This window comes from Leucoraja erinacea, chromosome 30, assembly GCF_028641065.1.
Source record: "Leucoraja erinacea ecotype New England chromosome 30, Leri_hhj_1, whole genome shotgun sequence".
In the NCBI taxonomy this organism is placed as follows: Eukaryota; Metazoa; Chordata; class Chondrichthyes; order Rajiformes; family Rajidae; genus Leucoraja; species Leucoraja erinaceus.
Window position 1 is genome coordinate 18,188,793 of NC_073406.1, and position 5,825 is coordinate 18,194,617.

The 5,825-nt window shown below is 46.4% G+C and overlaps 1 pseudogene; it reads right to left on the minus strand.

Annotated features, from left to right (window-relative positions):
- Window positions 1–2,830: 2,830 nt before the first annotated feature.
- Window positions 2,831–2,943, minus strand: LOC129711779 (U6 spliceosomal RNA; annotated as a pseudogene).
- Window positions 2,944–5,825: the final 2,882 nt, after the last annotated feature.

Genomic DNA, 5,825 nt, shown 5'->3' on the forward strand with positions numbered 1-5,825 from the left:
TCCACCAGCGACACCCCTTCCCCATGCTCCACGCAGTTTCACAAGCTTCTCCCAACTCCTTGACCTGAAACGTTGACTCTGTTTCATTTTCCACAGATGCTGCCCGACCTGCTGAGTGTTTTCCGCATTTCTGATTTTGCTTTTCGGCTCCTGTATTCCTTTTGATTTTGTCCAGGGATGTTGCCTGACCTCATGAGTTACTCAAGAACTTGGTCTCCTTTGTCCTCTATTCAGATGATGCCTGACCCACTCAGTTCCTCCAGCACTTTGTGTTTTGCTCAAGATTCCAGCACCTGCAGTTCTGTGTGTCTACCATAGACAGCACGGTGACGCAGTGGTGGAGTTGCTGCCTTACAACGCTTACCCGGGTTCAATCCCGACTACGGGCGCTGTCTGTACGGAGTTTGTACGTTCTCCCCGTGACCTGCGTGGGATTTCGCCGAGATCTTCGGTTTCCTCCCACACTCCAAAGACGTGCAGGTTTGTTGGTTAATTGGCATGGTATAAATGTAAAATTGTCCCTAGTGTGTAGGAGAGTGCTAATCTGCGGGGATCACTGGTCGGCACGGACTCGGTGGGCTGAAGGGCCTGTTTCCGCGCTGTATCTCGAAACTGAACTAAACTAAAAGGAATGGCTGGTGCCTTTAACCACAGCTCAAACACACCAGGCATTTATTAATAGTCATTATAAAGACAACCACTAAGTTGTTCCATGTGGAAGAAAAAGCCATACACACGACCATTGCGACACATGTTGCATAAATTCCCTCCCCTATCTCTGTAGCTAATTGGGTGAATCAGGCATTGTGCTGTTGTCATCTCCGATGTGCTTTCTCTATGCATTCCAGAGGCAGCAATGTTTAATTTATTAATTTGGAGCAGATAAACTTCATTCGTGGTGGGCTGGAAATGATTACTGGCATCAGCTGCCTCTTCAGCCACCCTCCTTTTATCACAGGCAGAGACGCCTGCCCGAGATTCTATTGTGGCGACACAAGGAACTGCAGGCGCTGGAATCTTGAGCACAACACAAAGTGCTGGAGGAACTCGGCGGGTCAGGCGGCATCTGTGGAGGAAGTGGGGACACTTCTGTTTCCAGTCGCGACACCTTTCCAGACTGCCTTCTTCATCTGTCCATGCTGAAGGAGGGTCCCAACCCGAAACCTCGCCCATTTCTTCTTTCCAGAGATGCTGCCTGTCCTGCTGAGTTACTTCAGCTTTTAGTGTCTATCTTCTTCATCACTCCATACTGAAGAAGGATCCCGACCCGAAACGTCACCTGTCTATTCCCTCCACAGATGCTGCCTGACCCGCTGAGTTCCTTCAGCACTGTGTGTTTCACTGTGTTGTGTTCTGTTCCATTCCTCAGCTCCTCAGAACATGTAATTGCTTGTGGCTAGATAGGAAATTAGAAAAGGTCCTTTCAGAGGGTTAGTACAGGAATGATGCATGAATGGCCTTCCTCAAATTTGCATGGTTCTTTTAGTTTTGTTTAGTTTAGTTTAGTTTTGAGATACAACGCGGAAACAGGCCCTTCGGCCCAAACGAGTCCGCACCGACCATCGATCACCACACATTAACACTACTCTGACAATTTACACATACACCAAGCTGATTACTCTACATACCTGCATGTCTTTGGAATGTGGTAGGAAACCGAAGATCTCAGAGAAAATCCACGCAGTCATAGGGGGAACATACAAACTCAGCACAGACAGCACCCATAGTCGGGATCGAACACGGGTCTCCAGCGCTGCAAGCGCTGTAAGGCAGCAACTCTACAGCTGCGCCACCGTGACTGCTCTGTAAAATTGGGCCCCATATCCGAGGAAGAATTTGCTGGCATTGGAGAGGGTCCAGACGAGGTTTACAAGAATGATCCCAGGGTTAACATATGATGAGCATTTGACAGCACTGGGCCTGTCCTCGCTGGAGTTTAGAAGGACGAGCAGGGACCTCATTGAAACTTACCGAATAGCGAAAGGCTCGGACAGAGTTGATGTGGAGAGGATGTTTCCATTGGTGGGAGAGCGTAGGACCAGAGGCCCATAGCCTCAATATAAAAGGCCATACCTTCAGAAAGGAGATGAGGAGGAATTTATTAATTAGAGGGTGGTGAATCTGTGGAATTCATTACAACAGCAGACTGTGACGGCAAAGTCATTGGGTATTTTTAAGGCAGAGATTGATAGATTCTTGGTTAGTACGGGTATCAGGGGTTATGGGGAGATGGCAGGAGAATGGGGTTGAGAAGGAAAGATAGATCAGCCGGTGGAATAGATTTGATGGGCCAAATGGCCTAATCCTGCTCCTATCTTGTGAACATGAGTTGTACTTTGTTGGCTCTTGCTGGAAGGAATGGTGTCTGCTGAGTACAGTATGATTTGCCTGGATAGCACGCAAAGCACTGTTTTTCCACGGTATCCTGCACAGTGCCAGAGACCCGGGTTCAATCCTCACCTCGGGTGCTGCCTGTGTGGAGTTTGCACGTTCTCCCAGTGATGGTGCGGCTTTCCTCCAGGTGCTTCTGTCTCCTCCCGCATCTTAAAGACGTGTGAGTTTGCAGGTTAATATGTAAATTGTCTCTGGAGTGCAGGGAGTGGAAAAGTGGGATAACATAGAACTAGTGTGAACGTGTGATTGATGATCAACGTGGACTTGGTGGGCCGATGGCCCTGTGTCCACGCTGTATATCTAAACTAAACTAAACTAAACTAAACTAGACATGACAATGCTAAACCAATACCAATACTGATAAATGCTGCACTTTTTTTTTTTTCCTACTTTTTTTTCTTCTTTTTTTCTTCTTTTTTTTCCCCTTCTTTTAAAAAAAAATATGGAACGCTTCACGAATTTGCGTGTCATCCATGCGCAGGGGCCATGCTAATCTTCTCTGTATCGTTCCAATTTTAGTATATGTGCTGCCGAAGCGAAGAGAAGAACTGTTAATCATTAAATGGGAGAAGAAATTTATTTTGTTTTATCAATTTCAAGCTTCAAGGAAACTGAGTTCAGTTTAGTTTATTGTCACATGTACCGAGGTACAGCAAAAAGCTTTTGTTGCGTGCTAACCTGTCAGCGGAAAGACAAGACATAATTACAATCGAGCCTTCCACAGTGTACAGATACATGATAAGGGAAATAGCATGACTAACGTTTAGTGCAAGATACAGTTATAGTCCGATCAAAGATAGTCTGAGGGTCTCCAATGAAATAGCTCAGGCCAGCTCTCTAGTTGTTAGTATGATGTTTCAGTTTCAGTATAGTTTATTGTCATGTGTCCCGAGCTACAGTGAAAAGCTTTTTGTTGCTTGCTAACCAATGGCTCAGTTCAGTTCAGTTGCTTGATAACAGCTGGGAAGAAACTGTCCCTGAATCTGGTGATGTGCGTTTTCACACCTCTATACCTTTTGCCCGATGGGAGAGGGGAGAAGAGGGAGCGACCGGGATGAGAACCGTCCTTAATTATGCTGGTGGCCTTGCCGAGACATGCATTAATTAGCTTGGTATGAATTTAAATTGTCCCTAGTGCGAGTAGGATAGTGTTAATGTGCACGGGAATCGCTGGTCGGCACGGACTCGGTGGGCCGAATGGCCTGTTTCCGCGCTGTATCTCGAAGCTAAACTGAACTGAACTGTTGTGACTCTGCACTTTGCAGTGTGAGGGCGATGTATTCTCCTGCAGTAACAGGTGAATGAGACAGCTGGTACCCATCCTGTCCACAGTTGGGGATACAGCGCATCTGACGGAGCTGGGGCGAGATGTACATTGCCTCTACTGTCTCAGCAGCTGGTTGCATTCCCTTCTTTTGTGCCTCGCTCAATTCACCCATTTATCAATCCGCCAACTTCAGCACCATGTGTTTTAATTCACTCAAGCACTTGACAAATGCCCACCTACTCACCCTGACCCTGGCGGCTCTGGAGACCTGCGTATCTTGTTTAAGTGCTTAGTTTAGATTAGATTAGTTTAGAGATACAGCGCAGAAACAGGCCCTTTGGCCCACCGAGTCCGCGCTGACCAGCGATCCCTGCACACTAACACTATTCCACACTCGCTAGGGACAATTTACATTTACACCAAGCCAATTAACCTACAAACCCCTATGTCTTTGGAGTGTGGGAGGAAACTGAAGATCTCGGAGAAAACCCACGCAGGACATGGGGTGAACGTACAAACTCCGTGCAGGCAGCACCCGTAGTCAGGATCGAACCGGGTTCTCTGGCATTGTAAACGCTGTAAGGCAGAAACCGTGCCGCCCCTGGACTGAGAATGTAGAACATAGATCAGTACAGCACAGGCCCTTCGGCCCTCAGGCCCATGCCGAACATGATGCCCATTTAAACTAAAGATGAACACAAAATGCTGGAGTGACTCAATGGGTCAGGCAGCATCTCTGGAGAAAATGGATGGGTGATGTTTCAGGTCGGGACCCTTCATCAACACTGAAACATCATCTATCCATGTTCTCCAGAGATGCTGCCTGACCTGCTGAGTTACTCCAGCACTTTATGCCCTTTTGAGTTTTTAAAATTCAGTAGCTCTGAAGAAGGGTCCTGACCCGAAAGGTCACCTATACATTTTCTCCAGAGACGCACCCACCAGACTCTAAAAAAACTTGCCCCACGCATATCCCTTAAACTTTGCTCCTCTCACCTTCAATCAATGCCCTCGAGACTTTGACATTTCCACCTTGGGAGAAAGGTTCTGCTCGTCCACCCTATCTGTGCCTCCCATAGTTTTATACACCACTATCAGGTCTCCCTTCAGCCTCCGAGATTCTGGAGAAAACAATCCAAGTTTGTTCAACCTCTCCCCCGTAGTCAATACCCTCTAATCTAGGCAACATTCCGGAAAACCACTTCCGCACCCTCTGCAAAGTCGCGCGTGTTTTTAGATTAATTGGCTTCGATAAAAATTGTGAATTGTCCCTAGTGGTTAGGATGGTGCTGGTTGGGGCGGATTCAGTGGGCAAAAGGGTCACGTTTCTACGCACTCTCAGAGAGTGATACCTATCTATGATTCCATCATTGTATACACCTCCAGCAGGTCTCCCTTCGGCCTCCGATATTCCAGAGAAAAGAATCCAAGTTTGTTCAACCTCTCCCCATAATCAACACCCTCTAATCTAGACAACATTCTGGTGAACCTCTTCTACACCCTCTCAAAAGTCGTTCACGTTTGCAGACTGATTGGCTTCGGTACCCAAAACGTCATCTGCTCATCTTCACCTCTCCCCTGGGTCCGCTTGGGTACTTTGCAACCCAGTGGTATGAACATTGATCAAAAAAGACACAAAGGGATGAAATAACTCAGCGGGTCAGGCAGCATCCCTGGAGAACAAGGAGACGTGACGTTTCAAGTCGGGAGTCTTCTTCAGACTCCCCTACCGTCACCTATTCTTCTTCTCCAGGGATGTTGCCTGACCCGCTGAGTTACTCAAGCACTCTGTGTCTTTTATTTGTTAAACAGCGTCTGTATTATTGTAATAAAAATTATTATTATTAGTACTATTATTACTATTATTAGTATTAGTTGTAGTATTACTATTATCATTGTTATTTATATTATTATTATTATTATTATTATTATTATTATTATTACTATTGTGGTGAGACCACACCTGGAGTATTGTGTGCAGTTTTGGTCTCCAAATTTGAGGAAGGACATTCTTGCTATTGAGTGAGTGCAGTGTAGGTTCACAAGGTTAATTCCCGGGGTGGCGGGACTGTCATATGTTGAGAGATTGGAGCGGCTGGACTTGTATGCACTGGAATTTAGACGGATGAGAGGGGATCTTATTGAAACATATAAGATTATTAAG